This window comes from Cephus cinctus, unplaced genomic scaffold (genome assembly GCF_000341935.2).
Source record: "Cephus cinctus unplaced genomic scaffold, Ccin1 Ccin1_scaffold0880, whole genome shotgun sequence".
NCBI classification, from domain to species: Eukaryota; Metazoa; Arthropoda; class Insecta; order Hymenoptera; family Cephidae; genus Cephus; species Cephus cinctus.
The window spans coordinates 312589-336692 of NW_014333462.1; the positions used below are offsets into that span (position 1 = coordinate 312589).

The following is a 24104-nucleotide window of genomic DNA, read 5'->3' on the forward strand; positions in this document are numbered from 1 at the left end:
GGGGGGGGTTATAGGTCGCGAAAGAAATCTTTCCTGTAATTATTATCCAATAATACGTGTAGGAGGATATGAAATATTTTTCGGGATGAAAAAAGCAAATTCGTTGAATCGCGAAAAAAAATAAGGACCCTTCACCAGAATATCCTGTATTTTCATTCAACGTCGAAGTAACAGAGGAAATTTAACGTTTCCTCGAAAATACTAAATTTCCGGCATATATGCAAATCGAACCTGGCGCGAATTATTTTAATGAACAATAAACAATACAGAGTCAGATTAATTCGCAATAACGAAGAAAAGCAATAGCGATACTACCCCACGTAGTTTGTACATGCGCGTGCGTGATAAATGCATATATCAGTCATATATATGGAATTGAATGAATACGTGAGAAAATCTCAAAGGAGGAAGTGCAAATATATATATAATTTGAAAAAGTGATCCGGCAAACGTATTAAGGATGATATATCAGGAGAAAAAGGAAGACGTGTTAATCTCGGCTTTCGGGAATCCACGAGAAGCCAACAAAGCATTCTGATTCGTGTGAGATAATCCTGAGAACCGTGGGAAGGAAAAAAAAAAAGAGAAGTTACGAAGGTCGCAGAAAAGGTCTTCCATTCCGACAGTCGCGGCGTCTCACGTGCCAAAAGAAGTGGACGGGAGCGATAAGCGTGAGAAGACTGGAGACACAGAGGGTGTAAGGACTAATGGGAATTAGCGAGCAAGGAGGAAAGCTAATTTTCGGTTAATTCGATCGAAATGATGGCAAAGCAAAGGAACGAGAGAATACACGATGCGTGACTGCACGCACGAGTCACGAACTTTCTCCTACGAGAATCAACGAACCAATGAATGCTGATGATGACTCACGATCAGTGACTCGAGCCACGTCCAGACTGTCATTCAATATCCACGTCAATGATGCTATACGTTTTCTATACGCATCTCGCTCTAATGGAAGAAAAGTGAGTGATGCTAACTGTATAAGACGTATTCGAGAAAATTGTAGCAATCATGGGTGCATCGTGGAATTACAGTTTTCAAGTGAAATTAAACGACGCAATAACCCGTGACGATGGTACATGCAGCATTCACTTGCATTCAAGAAAAAATAATAATAATCTGAAGTAGATGCAGTATCTATGCAGAGTCGAGACAATTTAATGTAATGGGCTAATAAACTTATTCGCGTATAGAGAAATTATTATCTCGAGGTATTCGGGTGGGACGGAAGATCGAGAAACGATCTCCGGACTATTTCCGTGCAATCTCGGTATGCAATGTTCAGGGAAATTTTCGAAATAGATTATCACACGAATATATCTATATGGGGTATATATCTATATGGTGTACATACTCGTAATGAATATAGATCAATTTTACGTACAAGGTCTATCATATATGCATGGCTGCTTGTATCTTATCGCAAGATTTTTTTTGCAATTGATATCAACTAAAGTTTGAAAAAATTTCGAATTTTTTTTTTTTTTTCATCGCTTCACAGATCAATCAACAGAGCCAAATACGAGAGGAGCGTTTACTAAGACGCGCGAAGAGGAATAATAAGAAGGAACGAGGGCGAAAATAAGAGGAGGATGGAGAAGAGGGTTCAAAAGAGTGGACCACTCCCACTTTCCAGTTACTTATGAGAGTAGTAAGTATGATGTATTTGATGTGTGTGGGGTCTTCTGGAACCTCATCAGGTCTTATCGTTTTATCGGGCGAGCCTTTGAAATTTATAGGCAGCTATTAATTCTATTCAGGGATGAAACCACTGACACGCAATTCTATGCTACGTTATCAGCATGCCAAGATCTCGATCGGGAAAGAGTGCCCGTAGTCACTATCGCGATTGAAATAAATTGACAACCTTCATAAATCGAGACGAATGAAATTAATTGAATATAATAACACGACCCACGTGACATTAAATTCAAAGCCAATAGAAAATCGGACAGTAGCCCAGCATCTCGTACGTATCTTCGTTAGTTACCGTAATAACAGTACCGGATGACGAAAAGATAAAAATTTTCAATTGTCAAACGTTGTTCATTGAAAATATCACTTTGTTAACTCTTCTTCCTCCTCCTCCAGCATCTTTAACCTCCCTCCCCCTCACCAACCTCGCGTCATCTTGCCACCAACAAATTTCACGACTTTCTATTACGGGATCAGCTGTCGCAGCTGTCACGTGTATTTTGGCTTCTACGAGCCATTGTGAGTCTGGCGTGATATCGCTATCACCCCCCCATAAGAAAGAACAAACTACGCAACGTATGGCGAATGAAATATTTTCGTGGGAAATATTGCGTAAAAGCTATATATAACACCAGCGGGAAAATTGAGGTAAACATTCGCAAAAAGCTTGACCGAATTCGTAAATCGCTAAGAAATCATATAAGTCTGCAAATCTACAAAATTTACTTACACAAATTTCAATCTATCAATGGAAATTTGTATAAAAGAGACATTCGTACACAGACCGGAACGTTGTCAATCGCCATATATGATAAGTGAACGAGGACATAAATACTTTCGACATATGGCAAAGAAAAAAAAAAAAGGCATATTTTCGCTTTGACAAACACTAACGTAATTACGTATTTTTTTCACATGTCTCGGAGGATATAGAGGGGGACCGAAATAGACCACCTACCGAGAATAAATACCTACACTGAAAGTAGGGCAAGTGTATTTTTATTTTTTCAAGTGTCGCGCGAGTCTACGAACAGCGAAGCCACAGTATTTCAACGCGGTACCGTTTACTGGACGTTTCGAGTCTAACTTGATGCGTAAACAGTGCGCGTCAAGTTAAACAGAATGTGGATACTGTTAATTACGGCCGTCACTCACGCGTCTCGTTGCGAGTGAGAAATTGCATTTGTTTTGCAATCTTAAAGAGTCATTCGCGTGCACAGATAACATACGAGTACAAGAATGCAAATTTCATGTAACATAATACAGATATGTTTCTCTACACACTCCACGTATGCTGATCAGTGTAAATATGCCGGTAAAAAAAATTATTAGTTAAAAATATTAATAATGGATTTAAGGAATGAGATCGGCTGATATTAATTTCTACAGCGTTACCTAATGACCCAATTACTGTTTTTTTGGAGATCAACTTTAATGCAAAAATAGATATATCCATCAAAAGCGCACGTAGTACAGGGAAGAAAAAGTCAGAAGCCATTCGAATTGGCGTTTAATTGCAATGCGATGAGCGTCTTATGGTATTATATGGTATCCTCGGTACCTGTAATTTAGTGAAATTATTCTGGTATGCGGGGGCCAAGTGCTGCTGGTTCAATCAATGTCCGAGTTCTCTGGATTCTGGCTTAGGTTGCGTGCTCAATGCTTACGGGCAACCCCAGTTGCTCTCTCTCTCTCTCTCTCTCTCTCTCTCTCTCTCTCTGTACCAGAGATGCAAACCACTCAATTGCAAGGTGGCCTGAGGCTCAAAGATCAGAGCTACTATACCCCCAGTGGTCTAAGGCATGTCCTCAGAATGGATTCGAATTTCCTAGTCCCTGTGTATTAAGGCGGTTGGCCCCTGACAGTGGTATAACATTAAATAATAGACTATACGCGTATGCGAATAGATCGTTATGCTGTAATATTATTTAACACTAGGTTTACGGACATATCTTGTATACCTGTCTCAATGAATTTTTTAAAAAAATCGAAGCCTATTGACTGACAGAGATATATCGATCGTCAATCGAAAAAATACTTGGTTTATATAAACAAGTATGAAGAATCGCGAAATTACGGGAGCCGCGGAAGCAGAGAAATCGTTTAACGATCGTCTCGTGTATAAATGCAATTGATCGTGAGCAATTCATCGAGAACGTAACAGATCGAGCTGAATATGTGAAATCGAGATGCCTCCACCAATTAATATATTGGAAGTACTCACCGGGGCTGATCCAGCTGATCAGTGAAGGCCGAGAGCAGCATCCGGGGGCCACTCGGGTGGGCACTGCACTGTAGCACAACACTGCACGTCCGAAACGCACGTAGAAAATCGGTAGGATTTTCTGGATATTGCGAGAACAACGAGGACTGTACAAGCGAGAACTTTTTATACCGGGTAGGAAACACGTTTGGAAAAACTATCGACAGATAGCACGGGAGCGCGAGGCGGCTCGAGGCAGCCCGATCGGTGTCCCAAGACAGACTGACTTTGACAATATAATCAAATTCGGTAACTAATCATTCCGATTGGTCGAGATCCTAATAGCCAATGACCATTATCCTTCCCCCTCCAGTCGGCCCTTCAAACTAAATCGTCCCCTTAAAACTAAATATATAGATATAACAATGACCCGTTAAGTAAAACCGAGATAACGTAATTTCATAAAATTTCAATTACATCAAATTACAATTACTCTGTTTATAACACACGATTAATCGTTATAAAAATCGATCCCTATGATTTTTTCAGGGTCGTCAGAGTGCCTAAAAAAAATCTCCCGCGTCAACGGCCATAATAAAGAACTGCGTACGACCCTACGTGACGTCACCGATTCAATTTCTGAGGGAACAATGTCGCACCGCTGCAATAGGGAGCCGATCGTACGGTCCCCCGCAGGACCAGAGTCCACTTCCGTCTATAAGGAGGATGGGCGCCACTTCCGAGGAACAAATTAGAAGATTGTCCCGTAAGGGTTGGCGCCGTGGGTAGCGACTAGGCGATTTCCGTCTTTAATCCGAGGAAAGTCCGTGGGCAACTTCCGGCGAGCTGTAACGTCGTGAGTCAGGTTCGTCGTTCAGGAAATTGAGCCATCTCGGTGTAGCACTACCGTAGCTTCCTGATCGTTGGTCCAGAGAGGAGAGACCCTTTTTTTATTAGCATCCAAGAAGACGCCGCGACGCCATTCCACCCCGTCACGACTCGTCAGAAACGCTCGTGCGTGATTGGGAAAATGAGAAAGGGGTTGTCCATCAGCGACAGGATACAGAAAAGCGGGGGGGGGAGGGGGAGGGGAGAAAAAGGGTACGGAAGAAAAATGGATTAATAAGAAATCAGGATCATGGAAAGAATATATAGCGTGCATGATTGAGATACGAGGATGCTGTATGTATTTCATCTTGTAATCTTCACTCTGGCTGCTCACCGTGAGATCTACTTGTATGCATTTAAGTATCAGGCAAAAGGTTCGTTCGATCCGAAGGTACGGACTTCTCGTATCCGATAAAGAGTGACTTTCTATATAGATGTCTTGTAACATGTAGAGCATACGTTTTTTACTTTCCATCTGGTGTTCTGTGCTTAGAAGCGATCGTTAAGCTCCATGGTAAATGGATGATGCAATCGTTGAACCAAGAGCGGAATGTTTTGTAATGCATCGGTATGCAGCTGTGATAATATCGAATACGGATCGGAAACGTATTTGCATTGATATTTCCAGAATAGAAAACTCGGCTGGTGTCAACGTGTCCTTCTAGCAACGTATAGAGGGATAAAGCACGTTTTTTAAATCTCGTGTGAAATTCTCATCAACGAACGATGACGAATGGTATCGGAAAATATATGGAATAAAAAAAAGGAAAAAAAAAAAGGATTTTTAGGTAAAAGTCAAAGGTTGTTATCGGATTGTATTTGCGAATCGCGAATATCTAGTTTTCATACAAACGAATTTAACAGCATAGCGGGCAATGCCCGATGCCCTGGGGAAGCTGCCGTGAAGGATCACTGATTTATTAGTTATTACGTACAAATTCGCTAAGAAAGACTCTCGCTTAAAAAGTTTTCGCGTTGCTCTCGCAATATCGAGAAAATCCTACTGATTCTCTACGTGCGTTTCGGAGATGCAGTGTCGTGCTACAGTCCAGTGCCCCACCTGAATGGACCCCGGATGCAGCTCTCGGCCTTCACTGATCAGCTGGACCAGCTCCGGTGGATACTCCCAATTTATTAATTGGTGCTGGGATTTACGTCAGAGCTCTCCTTTTGACGGAGTTGAGACTGTCCCACCTCAACTCCCAGGTCGTACCGGATCGTCAGTTTCCGGTTAAAAAAGAATTGGCCGGCGCCCGCCTGGCATGCGAATGCACGGACGAAGGATGGACCACCGAAGATCAGTTCTCGGATTTTTGTTATCGGTCTCGAGTTAAGAAAATACGTCACTATATATATATATATATATCGTAAAGGATTACGATCTTCTTATTTACTATCGGAGTTTTCTGTTCAATTCCGATGGAAGATGCTGCGAGCATAAAACTGTATGTATTCCATACCGATCTCGATGCGCTTTAAGTTCGTACTTTGCACCCAGGTAAGAGAGACACCCTGTATAAGATTTGTCGACGGTACGTGGGTGGCTTTCGCAAGAAGAAACGACAAATACTTATCCTAGGATCTGAGTCGATGTCGCAGAGTAAAGCGAGGTGACCCAGTTCATGAGAAAATTTGAGATCGATGTGGTCCAGCACGCGGAAGATGCTGAGAGGAAAATTCAGACTTTCATTCTCCGTTCTTTTGTGTTTTTGCGAAGATGTTTACCGACGCGCGTAATGTCCAAAGAAAATATGGCGGACCGGAAGCCGATGGAGAAGAAAGAAAGTAAAAAAAAGAATCAACAATACTTCTTTTACAGATAGCAAATATATACACGAGATAACGTTCTATCCGCTAAAGATCAAATCGAACGATTTATATGGCAGAACTATGGTATTTGACATTTGAAATCATTTAACAATATCTCCAAGATATAAGTAAACAGATAACTCGTACGTAATTCACTCTTTAATAAAGTATCTCCTTTCTATTTACTCACAATATGTTTCGCAAGCGCTCCTATGCTTTTTCAAGCGCTTGCATAATTGCCTGTAGGTATAAACTTGCATTGCATCCCACCTGCATTATTGCAACTGCACCTGTGAGACTATCTAGGTACAAAATCAGCATATACTCCAAATGTAATTATAGCACAGAAATTTTACTGGTTCCTGGTATATATATATATATATATATATATATATATATATAGCGAAGAAACCGGAAATTCCCAATGGACCACGTGACGAAACAGCAAATGAATCTCATGCAAGATGCATCTCTTATGTTGCACCTTATGACATTGAGGAATTCTCTATGTCTTTTTTCGCTGGACCCAACATGTATCTCCAGCAGATGAAATCGCGACTGTGACTAATTAGCTTGTAACGTGTAATACCTGATTGTGTACGTGTATATAGATATACTCGCATGAAAATTTCGCGAATCTTAGCAGAATGAAACTATCGGCCCGTAACGACCTCACTTAATACAGTGTAGAAATAGCCATGATTATTATGTAAATGACCGTCTAGGCTTGAAACAGTGTTAAATTGCTCCTAGCAAGATTGCATACTTCCGCAGTGCTATTCCCCTATTCCCAGCAGGCATGTTCTTCGGGCGCACGCCAGTTAGTAATTCATCTGAGGCTACCAACCTCGCAACAAGACAATTGGGTTAGCGTTGAACTTGGCCAAGAGAGATAAAAACGATAGCTATGATTTGTCTGTTTCTTTTTTTTTTTTTTTTTGGATCACTGATTACGTACACGGACCTTATGATTACAATAATAATAAAATAGTCCAATATAGATATACATTGTGCAATAATGACATATCGTTTCCGATAAGGATATAAGAATTTTAATCAAAAAATGATTAGCCGCCAATTGACAAATTTTGCACAATCGGAAGATCTCGGACCGCATCGATGTTGATAAAGCTTCACGACCGATCGTTACGATTTTTCTGGTAATTTTTGAATTGTATGTATGTAATATTTATTTTGAGCTGGCTGCAATGTAAAAAAAAAGTCAATATCGCTGGTTATATATGTACTTGCGTCATACGTGCAAATGCATTATGAAATTGTTTAAACTCTATTGTTTACCAATGCTAAGAAGTTAGTCGGTATAACAATCTATGACGCGAGTCTTGGTAATATGCAGGTAAAATTCTTGGCAAAAATTAATAATAAAGTGCATTACGTTAATATCATTAATTTCATAGCAGCGGGGTTTGCTTGGCAAAATATTAATTCATATGGATTCGATAATTAGTGTATCCCTCGTTACGTTTCTGGGGGCAGGTTTTCACGTACTTTTTAATACGAGGTTACGAAGATCGATATATGTATTACGCTATTATAAACAGTACGTAACATTCATGGCGATTGCAATAACAGTTATTTGTATAGGTTTACATACTCACGTATGTGGGACGTGCCCTGAATATTGCCAGATGTATCCCATATTTATTACGGTGTTAACAGCTGTTATCAATATCGATAAAGCATCGTAAAAAAAAAAAAAACAAGAGATAATCCCACTGCATCCCATACCTACGGAAGTGTACGTAATTGAGAAAGAAAAAAAATATATGAAAATTCTATCTTATCATGATATTATTATTTTTTTTTCTTAGTTATCCTACACTGGTAAATATGTTATTTAGTGAAGGAAAAGTATTATATATATATATAAAGAGGTGTCAAATCTATAAACTTCAAAGATTCAAGACTTCAAAGAAGTTTGAAACTTCTTTTGAAGCGTCGTTTCAGTGTGATAGGATTAAACGTGACACTGACATAAGCTCATTCTGCCATTTTTAAAGAGTACTTGAAATCTTCAATTTTTGTACCTTCGATGCCACCTGTCTGTACCACAAAGTTGGGTTAGGAAGTTGAAAAATAAAATTTGTATACAAAATCAATGAAATTTTTAAACGCGAAAATACTTTAGTGAAAAATTAATATAGACCCTACCATAAGATTGTGTCTAAAATATTATCACGAAGAAAAAATGGAAAAATCTGCGTTACAATTTGGTAAGATCAAACGTCCTTGTAAGTACGATCACTCGTTAAATCACCTTGGCTCAGCAATGCTCAACGAAATTAAAGGTCAACCGGATCCAATTCACCGGAGCAATCTTCTCAGTCTTCTCACAATCAGGCTGAGAAAATAATGCGGTAACCGAACGAGAGATGCGTATCAGGTCTAAGCACTATATATAGGTATACACATACACCATACCTCTATACATAAGTAACGACAATAGTACATAACCAGTGTCCAAAGATCAAGGATTCCCTAGATACCTAAAAATCTGATAAGCCTCCAGCTTCTTCTCTTCCACGTCAATTTTACCATTTAACATATACCTATAGCTATAACCAGCTCTTACGTAAAAGCAGTTTCTATACCCTGCCCTACCTCAAGCTTCCTTTCGGCGACTGCACAACACCATTTTGCTGCTCAAACCAATCGCAGATTGAGAGCGGTCTCTGGTCTTCCAGTCGACTGGAGACAGTCAAGACCCAAAACATATATATATCAGATACGTAATATATACATATACATGTTTGTTCGCATTCTACGTGCTACCTAACCAGTTTTTTTAATATGCGCTTATACCCGTGCATAACAATAATAGTGAATTTTTTATAAGAATGCAACTCGCCCACCCGATCCACACGTGGCGCTTTGACATTTCAAATTGTCATTAACACGCGATATCGAACGGAAGCGAACATGGAAATTTTTATTCGGTCTAAGTCAGATTTGTATACCAGGCTACGTACGTAATAATGCAAAATCTTTTGTACAGTGAAATTGTGCTACGAGGTAGAGTACAATGGGTGTACAGTGTTATTAAAAATGAATAGAATCTTATAGCACGTGCGGAGTAGAATACGAGCGTTATCGCGAATAGGGTCTGGATACTTTATTAATAATATTGCACAACTTAGAACTTCCATTGTAAATGTACGAGCTACAATTCATTTAGGGTAGGCAGTGTGTGTATAGTAATGCCCATGTCGAATTGTTCTGTATAATGGTCTCTAGACTCCTCGTTATCGTTATTGATAGGGATGAATAACGAAAGTGACAGGCGACAGTTTTGCCTTGTAATAATATTACAATCGCATTATCGCCAAGATATCTTTAATCTTAGTGAATCAATTAATAGCTTTTATTTCGACTATAAATCTTACCTGTATTTAGCGTACGATTCAATGCCCGGGAATATGATCAAATTAATGATTACCTCACGTACCTGAAATCAGACAAAGACACCAATGAGTCGTTGATAAGGAAGAAAATTATTTTAATTTGCCTGTATAAGGCAGAGGTGTATATTTAAAAAAAAATTATTTCAGCCGTATCGCATATTAATAAAATTTTCTTATGCGATTTCGAGTTGTATTATTGCTCCGCCACGTTTCAATTGCTCGAGGCTTCCTCAGAAATTCCTCGTAAGAAAACGGGCGAGGACGATGCGGCTGCATTTATACGAATGCCCCGTGGTGGTGCATGCGCCTACTTATACACAGTGCTCGGAACGGTTTTCTCCGCCCCCCGATGAAACTCAGCAAAACATTGCATCGGATAATTAGGAGGAAAAGGGGGCTCTAAGGCCACGGCCGTTGTGGTAGGCAAAGACGTAAAACCAAGGCGGAGGCAACCCGGAGGCTGGATACATGCATAACATTTTACCTATTTACGCCTGTTTATGCGGGTATTAATATAGCTTTCGAACAGCGGAAGAGTCTGGACCACCCATATGGACCACCCACTATAGATAGCTAAATAATAGTTTCTCCGCCAAGTATTGAGCAAACCCAAGTATGCGGAAAGATCTAAATAATAATTAATCGATCGAAAGTCGAAATTATTTACGAAAATGAATATTTAATCGCGTGACCTACAAAGTAGGTCAACTGTATAAAACTTAATCATGCCGATTAGAATTAATGATCGAATACTATCTCTATGGCAGGCTAGACTATTGATCGAATGTCAAAAAAAAAATGTCGAGTCTTACCATACACTTTCTAAGATACCTATAACCAGATAAAGTCTCATCTCTCGTCTCGAATCCTGTCACATTCTCAAGTTTCGATAAGACAGCAACTTCAAGAGAAACAATGAGGACAGAAGTGCCAAAGGTGGGTTGGGTTCGTCTTCGCTCGGATGAAGAAAAGTGTCCATGCGAGTGTCATCTCGAGATAGAGCCATCCGACGTGCAGAGGCTGGACCAATTTTTTTGTTGGTACCAATAAGCTCGTTTTTTCGTAGGATCAATACCCAGTAGCTTGGTCCAGTTATAAAACCAGCAGCTTGTCACATAACTTTTTCTCCTCTGTTGCCAGCGACCCCCCTCGCCACCCCCCATCGCGAGACCATGGCCGCCTGTATCCCCCTATCCAGCATCCCGTGCAATCTCATCCCTCTGGACCCGTCGCTGACACAATTCAGCAAATTGCGATGAACCATATGGATAGCAAAGTCCCGTCTTGCTTAAGTAGAACTGACGTCATCAGCCATGTCAACGACACGTGCTTCCACCCTTTATTATACTATGCATCTATTTACGTCAACTCAACTTGACGAGTGTTGTAATACGTAAATCTGAACGACTTTTCTTTCCTACGGACAAGCGACTATTACGGTCGACATCGAATTAAAAGGATCTTTGACATTCATGACGTCAAACTGACTTCAAGATGGGATATGAATATTTCAACGAGCTTCAAGATCAAATCAGGTGCCACGCACAAAGAAAAAGATACGCAGAGATATTTAAGTTATCGATACAGGAAATGCTTATTGGATAATTAATTTTTGACGTCGTCAGATAAGGGTATCATAGTCTTCTCTAAAATCATACAGGTACTAAGCTTAAAGGTTAAAATAATTTTTCGAAGATATAAAATATCTTTTGGATATAAGTATACGTATACGTGTCAGAGATAAAAATTTTTGTGGACTATAAAAACAAAATATTATTTTTTTCACACTTTTTTCAAAACATTTATTTTCGATGATCGATCACTTTTTTCCATAGCTACGAGAATAACACGTACTTAAGCGAAAAGCTTTTGATGGATGTAAATAAATTGACGTCCCTCTCAAAATCCATTATCGATAAATCCTCGTTCTGTTAAGTTTTGTTCACTCGATTTTCCAAGATACCTCGAAAAATATCGGCCTCCACTCGATCGACGTCATCGGCCGTCGACGTATTTCTAATGTTTCCACATCACGAACGGACAACGTTTGCTTTGCTATACGAATACGAAGTAATCCAAGACAAACGAGTAGGCGAGTTTTTGTATGATAAAAATAAAATTTCATTCCGTAAAGGAAAAAAAAAAAAAAAAAAACAAGCGAATAAAATCATATTCTTCGTGATTTTACTCGGCGTTTCTGTATACCCGTCGGTAAGAGTGTTTCCTGCATTATTCATGATTGTTTAGTGACCCTAAAACTTGTTAATGTCTACTTACGTATTCAAACACGACTAGCTGTGTTAGTAGGACAGACTCTGGCCCCTATTTACGTATAATAGACGACCAAACGAATTCAAAGAACCAAGAATAAGGATCGAGATGCAATCTCAAAGAATCTTTTACACTAAGCACCTAGTCATTGTATATATATATATATATACATATACCATATACACTGCAATATACCTACTCTCAACTTAAATAAATCACTGCAAATGCACTGTATGCATTTTGATGCGGTCGCCAAAAAAAATAAATAAATAAAAAACCTCAAGGTTGTTTTCTACAGCAGAAATTCTGCCAGAATGCGGATCAGCGAGGACCAACAAACTCGTAAAAGGAAACGAAGGAGTTCCCTCGCTTATACATCATATATAAATATATATATTATGTATATACACCATAGTACATAAAACACGGCCGCTGCCAACGTCAGTGATTACTTTGGCGTTAACGTGAAATTAGTTGAGATATTGCGCCTCCGGCTGTAACCGAGACGTCGTATCCGCGTACGGTTCGATACAGCTGGGCCCTGGCCGCCATATTTGATACTTTTATCGTATCATTATTATATTATTACCAAACCCTGAGACGTTGAAAATTACGAAAAAAAAAATATATATATATATATTCGTTCCAAAACCATACATATGTATTAATTGTACTTAATGTAATTATTAAAATAAAATTTTACTGACAATAATATTTTTCTAAAGGCGTCATAGCATCGCAGCGACTACTACTTGTTTACCTCAGTTAAAAACGGCAACGAGAAAGTGCATCGCTGCACGTGCCCATGTGTACCAACCTGCATGAATTCTTTGTACCCAAGCGGTTCTCGCATGGTTATCCATGAACTTTAACAATGCTACTTTCATGACTGGTACCGCTGCGATACCAGATAGGTTATTGACATTAATAAACTACAAAGATCGAACTTTATCGTCACCTTTTAACGGCCTCATAGTTTACGACATGCGCTCTATATACTGACTGTATGCACTCAGTGTATATACATATACACGATTGTATCAGATATCAGTGGGTAAAACGAGAAGACGTAGAAATGCCAGCAGAGGACATCACTGACGTAGGTGTGTAAGTCTGACGAGGAAAGTGGTCCAAACTTGGGATGCTGGGCGGATAAGGAAGAGTTAACGGACGGACCACCCTTTTATCTGAATGATCAGCATTTTAACGGGTATCCTCAGCTCGTGTTCCTAAACTCATCCCATTGGCGTTAGGCTCCAACGCTCTTCCCAGCATCCAAGAGGACGTCAGGACTGAAAACTTTCCGACACGAAAACTTTCTTTCTACACTTTGCCCACGTGTCTCGTCCCACTCCTGGTAAATAGGTTCGCCGTCCCAGGGATTCGAGAGAGGATACATAGGTCGAGCAAGAAGGACGTGAATCCTGGAAAAGGACCTCATCGCGAGATGAAAATTCACATAAGGATAATTATACCGTATTAAATATTTCGCTAAAAAATTATATTTTTGATAAATTTAAGAACGTTATCGACGATAACCGGTTGTGACGTCATAGCCTCGCTATAGACGAACGACGGCGTCCCGGTGACCGCGTTCGATGTTTTACTATCCGGCGATTACGAGATACTGTAACGAGACTCGTCTTCATGTAAATGGACCACCAGGCTCTGGTATGGAGAATTAACACGGTTCTTAACGAGTAATAATAAGAAAAAAGGCAGATCCTATCCTACCCAATTAATTTTCACCCTAGGAAAAGATAGGTACTCCTGACGTTACAGATTGGAACTTTTCTACCCGGCAGCGGCACCGGAAACGATCTTTATCAAGGTACTCAGGAAGGTCCCGTGTCTCCAGTATCCAATTAGACAAGGAGACCAGCCTCCTCTCAGGATTTAAGAATTTTAAGGACCATAGACTATATATATATATATATAGACATCCACTTCAGGTCCTACAATTTCGGTATAACAAGAAGCAAAAGTTTCGTTCGACCTCCAGCTGGCCGAAGGGTCAATCCCAAGAGGGTCACCGGGTGAAATTGAGATAACTCTCACAATGGAAATCTGATGGGAGAGATTCGCTTGTCGCCGTAATGAGAATCACGAATGGTACAATCAGCGGACAGGTGAAACCTTCCGGAACGAGAAAACATTCCTATCCAGCATCCGGGGAGCGTCAGCCAGGCACGCTAAACTTCCTGACGGGGTCCATCCTCTGCGGCGTCCCCGAGGAAACCACGAGGGATGCTTTTTCACGCGGGGCAGCCAAGCCGGGTATCCACTTTTCTCCCTTCATCAGCGTATAAGGGCTGTCATTAAAGAACAGGATCTACGCCAGCTAACGAAGCGTTTCACACCCTGGACTCGCCGAGTCGTCCGCCGCTGACCCGAAGGTCCGGACTGACATGGGAAATACCAAACCAGGAACAGGAACCACCCACTAGGAATTCCTGTTCCTCCCGGATGGTACGGTATACGTATGGCAGGTTAGGCCCTGAATTTGGACCACGTCAGGTCGATGCTTTTCTAGGGTTCGCTGGCCCATAGATAATCCCCCGATAACATTGATGAAGGCAAAGGTCCAGGGCCGTGCGCGTCGACCCGAACCTTCCCAATCTCATGCATGCTTGCATGTACGTGTATATATACCACGTATGTACGAGATTTCACCTTTTGGCGGAATTTAACTGTGTGCTCTGGATACGACAAAGAAAACAAGGAGAAGGAATCGATTGAGACCCCGGCCATGTTATTCGAACGCTGATCTCATTCATTCTAGTCCAACCCTCGTGACATATCACGAAAGGTTTCCTCATAATCAACCAGATTTATATATCTATATATATACCGTATATAGTATTACTATCGTTCGTTTTCGAGTTAAAGGGCAGCTTGTTAAAACAGATCAGCCTAATGCACCAGGTGGAACGTACTATATTGGTACAGGATGGGTTTAATAAATTCGAGTTCTGCATCTGACGGTAAATAATAATAAAAGAGATGTATATGTATATAATCACTAGGTAATTTTCTACGTCAACTCAGTTTCCTCTACCTCGAAATTCAAGAAACGATGTATCACGTTTATACCTAATGCCAAGTGATTGAAGATCTTGACTGTAGTTACCATTATGTAATAAATTGACATTACGTTCCATGGTCAACGATTCAAAGCCGAGGATGAAGGAAAAGTATGTAAAAGAAAAAGTATATATAGGCAAGTAGAAAGCGGAAGTGCAATAGACTTTTAGCTTCGCTCTGGTAATATTTATATATATATATATATATATATATATAAATATGTATATTGTACAGCGCATATCGTATCTCGATATCAAGATGATGCCGAGGGAGATGAAATCTCCATTTCTATGGAACAGGTTATATTCGCAAGCATAAAGTTTCGCTAGACGAGAACGAAATAACAGAGCGATGAGTAATTCGTCCTGAGAGTCTGCATAATTGGCTGACCTAATAAAGCACGGCAATTACCCTCGGTTATAAAAAGTGAGGACTCACGTGAACGCGAACGTATTCTGCCAGCCATCCAGCATCCGAGTATAGGATGAGTGACCATGAACACCCAACTACGGGCACGGCCATTGCGTCTAGCTATATGCATATAGCCAGTATGCATACGTATACGTATACATAACGCATGCGACCTAAGTACACGGTAAGTAGGATCGCCACGTCTACGTTACAGAACGTATGTAGAACGTACGTAGCTGTACATGCGGTTATTATAACCAAGATCTGCCCATATACGATAACTGTGCCGCTCTCCAGTTATATGCCTCCTCACGAAGTTGACTATCCGCCATTTAGCCCCTCGTCCCTCTTCCCATAACCCTACGTGAGCCACTGTGCGTCTTGTAGGACCTAACGATCAATTTTTTTTTCTTTTTTTTTTTTTTCCTAAAAATCTACAACTTCACTTCTGGTGAGCTACGATAGTAGAAAAAAAAAAAAAGTCAAAATGATCCTAGCTGAAAAGGATCCGCAAGATGGCCGACCCTGCGAAGAAACTCCTTGCGGTTTTCGAAGCTCCGTTCTAGTTCCCTCTAGGCTATATATCGACTGTACCAGGTATCTGACAGCGGTACTTGTACGTATCCAGACTCTGGACAGACTGTACTAGTCGATAGGAGCAAGTGAAGGTGCGAGAAGATAACTGCAGAAGCGTCTTCAGGTATGAGCGTCATCCCGGGACTAGGTGCTCGATGGCTGATTTAACGGCGTTTGCTATAGCTGCTTCTGACACGTCCTCCTTTTTCGTCCTGTTAGCTGGCTGATCGGCTATGTCAACACTCCGAATGGGAGCTTCGATCGGAACTGCTACGTTCTCAAGGAAACGCAGCCTGGTCTGCACGAGGATGACCACAATGGGATTATCCTGAAACTGGTGCCTGAATATCTTGATGGCAGGGATACAGTTTGTGGTGGTTTATTATTTCGCTCGATGGGACGTATGTGGAATTAACATACGTGGCTTTACTGCTTTTGGTTGGCATTCGAGCGATATGTCGTGCTCGTATGCCAGGACGCGTGTGCGGGACATTCTAATGCTGCTTAACAGGCGGCCGAGACTGCCGGGCGAAGCGTGTGTGGAAATTGAAGCGTGGAATTGCTTAAGCAGAAGTCACGGAGGCAAATGAAAGGAAGAGAATGTCCTACGATGTTGGCCACGCTCCATTAATTTTATTACGAACAGCCGAGCGCGAGCAAATACTCTCATCTCAATCGACGCCGAGATTCTGGATTTTATCTGAGATTTACTTATACGCGTTTGTCTCTGGAAATTATTCTTTATACTTTATCATTGTACCTACGAAGATTGGGACTGGGTTAATCGAGTTTGCCGTTTCTTTGTTATGCTTGTTAATTAAACGAAAACTTTTTTTTTTCATTTTATCAAGAGTGCTAATTGCATCTGGGACGAGTGACCGTTGTCATTGAAGTAATTTCATTGGGAAATGGAATTTCATTCGATTGGAAATGGAAATATTGCTAATATTTTTTTTTTTAATCTAATCGAAATAAATAACGCATCGAGGTCAATTAACGCGTATATCAAATTTACACGTATAATTGAAAATTTTCAGAAAATTCAAAAGGGTTGCAAACTTTTCGGAATTCAACATACTTAACATGACTTTTCACCAATCCGGTATTGATATTTACACTTTTACTGTAAAATTTCTGAATTCAAAACGTGAAATTTCCGCAAACGCCTGCGACGTGCATTATACTCCGCGCTCTACGCTTCGATCCTATGTATCGTATTCGACTTATACCGTGACGTATCATAATAAAAAAGAAAAAGTCAATTGATAAGTTCACATGAAAATCATGCAAAAACCAATCGTCCAAGAATTATGAAAAAAAAGTTTCATCGTACACATAACACATATAGAGCAGATATATCGAGCAGCAAGACAAGCGTGAGAAGAAAGTGGCTTGGGATCCGAACGAAAGAATCCAGCCTCTGGATCACAGTTGCGAATCGTAGGTCACGCAGTGATTGGCTACGTCGGCTTATTGCGCCAATCGAGCGAACAGCTCGCGCCTCCATTCGCAAAAGTGCAGGGCCACCTGATTAATGGCCGCGCTGGCTCCATTATTCATTACGTTAGTCTGTAGCGAGTCATGAAAACGTGCCGTGTCACAGCGAGTGCGAAATCAATCGCGAACCGTGCCAATAGATCTGCCAAGGCATATATATCAAAGTGAACCGAATCTACATACATCTATATACTCCATAGCTATATCTATACATGAATGCATAAATGCACCTGCACCGAGCGACTGCATAAAGCCGAATAGCCCTTGAGCTTCGCCCTGCACATCCTATGAACGTCCGATCAATCGGTTATGCAGTTGAGGATTTATACGATCCCGCGTATGACGTAACGAAATCATCAGAATATACACCACGTGCCGGAAAGGTATCCCCAAATTAATGAATATTCAAACGGGACACAGGAAGTGACGTGGAAGAATAGCAGCACACAGCCGGATGATCCCTCGCAGGATATGCCGATTCGATATTTGGTTAATTGAGGCTCATTAGAAAGCTGCAATACGATACAGGCGTTACGGGAACAGGATAATTGGATAAGATAGAAAGAAATTTACATTATCGACTTAAAAGGTCATTAGGTCACGTATTATACGACTGGATGCCGGGATGGATAATTAATCGAAGATGAATTATGTGGACGATGACGTCACCGGCCACACCTACATACACGCTGCACAAGATTCCCTGTGTATTTCAATAATTTCCTTCGGTCCAGCATCCCGCACGAGTGACGGATCAACTCTTGTGCCGTGTACCGATACACCGAGCAATAATGGGAATAGCTCTTGTGCGAGTTCACGAGAAGATGCGAATTACCGTAATTCGCCCGCGGTTACCGCATGAGTTTCGCGACCCGATTCGATCTCGTACGACATACGCACAAAGCAGTCGGGTAAATTTGTTCCCGGAGGCTGGAAGCTGGAAGGAAGTCAAAGGAGGTCGCCAGGATGAGGCGGATCGATTTATCGATAAATCGCGATATATATGTGTGTATACTCTATCCATGTCAACGCCTCAAAGCAGACCGGCTTAACCGGACTGTGATGATTTTGACATTAGAAGAAAAGTGAGTGTAGACCCTGTGGTCTGTAGGACCAGACCCCACCTCATCGTCATCCCGATGGACCTTATTATTACACGTGGGACCTCAATGCCCGTCCGCTGCAAAGGGCTGCGAACAAGTGCAGCCAGTATATGCACGAGCTACGCCGTGGGCGTAGTAACTCCGCGTCTGTTCGCGTCCACTCTGTGCGCCGTAGGAACTCTTTATATAGATGTATACACGTATATGATATTCGATATAACTTTATTCCTTGGGAGTTCCGCTGAAAACGTGTTGCGGAACGGGCTCTCGGAGAGTCCGGCCGGTTATAAAGCAGTCATGCAGGCTTACGTGCGCGCGCGACTAACCAGCGATCAGTGATATCCGGCGGAGACGCTAGATGAGATGCTCACTCAGACGCAGTAGGATGCGTCGCGACGGCACGCGAACGCGTCGATATTACAGATTAAACGATTCACGGCCATTTCGAGGTTAATCACCGGATACGGAATCCAGTTTGCAGATTATTCATATAATTAAACGCTCGATCGCCTCTCGTACCGCCGATGCCATTCGCTTTACCACTGTATCTCTATATATATACGTATATAGATATATATATATATATATATATATATATATACGGCCAATGGGTGCATTTAACGTCGCGAAGCTACATATGTATATACACTTCTTCGTTATCGCACGTTCCTCCCTGCGAGCCGTTGCCAAGAATTTCCAAACTTTTTAACCAACTTCCACGATCTTAAGGCCGGTACGTATGACGTGTATATGATTTCTCACACCGTAATACAGTTTTACTGGGATTCGGGGTAAAGACCGTCTTACCCCCGTACACAGTACCCATTTTCAAGAGAGCCAAGAATTCTCCACTGCAATGCGCCCACGCGGCAGTTAAACTCTTGGCGCGACGTCACGATTTAATTAGCTCGCTAATACCGTCGGCTTGCCGCACGCTAAACCAGCTCGGGCCGTTCACGTGCCAAATTTACGAGCAAGTACATCCGATACTTATTTTTTTCTTTTCTTTCATATACCCATCCTGCTTCCTGCTTGACCACTTCTAACTTTTGATCTCTCTCTTTTTTTTTTTCCTTCGTCCTTACCGACCGGAAAACTCAGCTGGACGTATCTTCCAAGAGCACGTGGTCCGGCACATTGTATCCTACAGTAAGTGTGGCCGTCGCACGTAAGCAACGGTAATGCATTCGCCTATTACGTCATCGGTGAACGCGCTCTCGCCGATGTTGTTATTTACGGCGTTACGAAGGTGTGGAAATATCCTCCCAGCCGACGCTACCGAGAATTTAAACTAGCCATTAATGACTCTGGCCGCTATAGGACAATTACCCGAGCGCGTCAAATTTTTTTTACCTTTTTTTTTCCAGACCACCGACATCGAAGACGTTTAAGCAATTAGTCGCCAGACGTTACGCTCATTTTTTTCTTATCTTGACGATTCCATCAGCTTCGAGACGATCGCGCGTCTTTTTTATCTCGTGATAAAAAAAAAAAGAAAAAAAAGAAAAGAATATCGTCTTTTATTTTTCCGCGTCAAGCGATTACCTCGAATTATCCGATACACGCTAAGTCAATAAACTAATCTATTTATTACGGGCCGACAGGCGCTCTATAAAATCGATCCACTCGATACAAGTTACACGTCCGTGTCCACGTAACGCCCAGAGCTGCCGCTTGCCGTGACGCCAAGTCCAAGTGGAATTGCGAGTGTGCAGCAGCTCGCACGGCTACGCGTAAGGCCAGGTGCGACGGGAGTCGCGGATTCTTGAAAGTGCGCATTGTGCAACAGCTACTCCCGCGGCTCCGTCGAGTCCTTAATGCAAATCAGGCAAAGGCCCGCGGAATTGAGAAGCGGCCGGACAAAGCAGTCGACGCGATTAATCTCTATCGAGCGCCAGAGAGATTCATGATCCGCTAGGCTCTCGTCAAGGCTAACAGTGGATCGTGTAATTGCATGGAGATCGCATCTCCCCGTGCGCCTACAGCATCCCGATCTATCCCCCGGTACCGTCTTGGCGCGGCGGCATCAGCTGCAATGCAGTTGCGACAATCTTTCCGACAAACGAGACGATCTGAACACCTTTCGATAATGGAACCTCTGATAAGACCTATTGATTATTATTTTTGTTATTATTATTATTTCATAGCAATTCCACATATTCCAACATCCATTCGTCGTATCGCACTGTAACGTGATTTCACGGTCACAAGGCGACTCCCGCTATCTATTCGGATAACGTTCTCAAAATTTATCAATTCCCAGAGGAATTTCGATTTTATAGCTCCGGCTCGGTCTGTTAACTTCTCGATCAATTGCCATCCGTTTCCGGGACTATTTACCTGATGCTCAACTTCGATCGGCTCTAGCAGCTTGAGCGGTCGCAAAGGTGATGTAGGTCAGTTCTCGTATTCTATGTCGTATATACTATTATAAATGTCTCATCAGAGTTGATTCTCAGGAACGCGATTTCGCTTAAGTGCATTGAGATAAGTGACGATGGTAATTAGATTCTAGAGTGCGTTTATGATAATATTCCGTTACAGATGTAAAACCGGCTTCGATTTATAGATGGAATTTATTAATGCGACCGAGAGATCATTTTTACGTCATGCTACTCGACCAAGCACGTGGATGCTGATTCGACATGAGTTTCCTGAAAGTAGGTATTCGATAACGATATGGAAGTGCATTAACTAGATGGTCGTTTCATTGGGACCAACGAGAACGATTAGACGGAGAAATTGACAGAAAATCGCAGAAATTCAAATAAATCGTGCATCAGTTATTAGACCGTGCCGGAAAATCCTTCGGCGTTACGCCGCTATAAACTTGTTATTCAAGGGCTCAAGCAGTCGTAGCTAATCCAACAATGTCGAGCGGCATGAATATGAATACACCCCACATGAAACGTCTGTTAAGCACTGTTTGTACAACAATTTATATGCGACGTGCTACTGACAGCCCGCCGGTTAGGTGTAACGTAACGCGGTGGCCATGTCCACGTATAAATATGGACAGAATATATCCACGTGACCAGCTGACTACTTGATAAAGGCACTCGGTAATTCATACGACGTGCTGTAATGTTATCTGCCATCGGAGCAGTGTCCTACGCCATTCTTGACTTCCGGTCATGTCTGGTAACTACGTATATTTACGGATAGTTGACAAATTTTGAGATAGATTTTGAAGAAAAAAATTTTGAAATTAAAAAAATTTTTTTACCGCCTAAGGCATTGTAATATTTATACTTACCTGTGTCACGTATCTAACTATTGGCATTTTTCTGCCACGGAGTAACGTGCACGTGACGCTTATTGCTTATAGCACGTGTTATTACGCTATGGCCGCACAGGCTACGATGTAAATGCAGAGTGTGGTAAACGTCAAGACAAGAAGGTACGGATTCGCGGGGATAATGACAGCCAGAGCTGGAATGTAGAGCCATCGTAAAAACAAGGTGTGGATATCTCGCTGAGGTAAAATGATAGGTCGGCTGATATCAGAGGTTTCATGTTAAACGACTTTTTTTCAAGCGAGTATTACATTATCTGCACGTTGCAGTATATTTTTCGATACATTCTACGAGAAGATTCTGATTGCATTTCCACGAAGCAATATGGACCGCGTATCTCGAGTGCGATTTGAATGAGTGATTAAAAATAAAAAATTGACTAGAATCCCGCAAATACTCGTACATTGACATGAAAGAGCTCTACGATATTCTTTCGTCGCTCCTGGCTCCTCGTTAGGCTTTGGTGTGCAATTCGTTAAAAATTTTCAAAATTTTTTTTTTTCGAGTGGCAGGTTCATTAAGGGTGATGCTTTTTTTCCCCCATTAATAGACACGCAGCATCGCGTTTCAGCCACCGGAGACGCGCTGGACCACATTTTATTCGTTATATTTTATTTGAAATTCCTGAAAGCACCGTTGTTAAGTGATACTGACCATGCGAATTTCAAGGGTCGCACAAGAGCATCCCCGAAGCGTTAATGACCGAGTGGACCACGTTTCGCAGAATCACCCGAATCTGGTGTCCGGAGATGAGTATCGTAATTGGTGAGAATTCCGAAGAAATTGCTGGGACGATTTATCATAGATATAACAATTTCGTAACGAATTCTCACACCGTTACAAAGTGTCACGGCCACTTCAACGATAACGGTAATCCATATTATCGGCTCTGTATGGAAATAAATTACGAATGAAAATTAAGAAATAAAAACGTCACTCGAATTTCACGAAATTCAAATGTGACAGGCGTCCAAATTAAATTTTTAATCTCACGCCGATATAGTGTCGCCGGGTGATTTTTTTTTTCTAGGCACCAAATAAAAATCACGCCATCGAAGTCTCTCGGTAGTAACGTAAAAATCAGTTTCTCGTAAACGCTGAATTTTCTCTATGTCGACCAACGTTATCGCAACATGCACTTTCCACGTGAACTTTACGTAAGTGGCGACGATTAAGTCGCCGTAACGGTACCCCATGAATGTACCACAGAATTTCATACAAAGGAGCTGCGTGACGAGCAAGGACGCGTGATTGCACGAAGCTGGATACGATAATGCTTTCCCTTGATTTTAATGCAAATTCGAGAAATACTCCAGGAAATACAAGACAAAAATGCCTCCCGTGCTGTTTAACTACATACTGATACTGTTATCACAATAACGCATATACATATATGCAAATGTACCTGGAACGTAGAGAACTGACCAAACAAGCAATAACAGTTACATGACAACAAACAGACCTTTCAACGCCATAACCGAAAGTATCGAGCGTATGGTCTTAGATATCTTATTTTTGGAAAAAAAAAAGAAAAAAAAAAGAGGAAACTGGCTTAGCGCCAGAATCGTGCGAAATGAGGCGCGATGCCTTTGGAAAGTCGATTCGCACTGTTTTGCAACTGAACGTGAAACGGGCGCGCACAATTGTTACATGTAGGAATCACGCATGAGATCCGCGTCTAACAACGAGCAGCCACGATTCCCAAGTATTAAGCGACAATTTCGAGTGGCATAATTTCATACGAAAAAAAAATTATACGCATTGAAACCCAAAAAGTGTATATACATATATATGCATACACGCCGACCGTAACCCGTCGCCATGCGAACAGGTAACACGTGCAAGA

At 41.5% G+C, this 24104-nt stretch overlaps 1 protein-coding gene across 6 annotated transcripts in view; it reads right to left on the bottom strand.

Moving 5' to 3' along the window:
• Positions 1–24104, bottom strand: part of LOC107271062 (CCR4-NOT transcription complex subunit 6-like) — a 330268-nt gene that overhangs the window by 256552 nt on the left and 49612 nt on the right. The gene's annotated exons all lie outside the window — the stretch shown is intronic.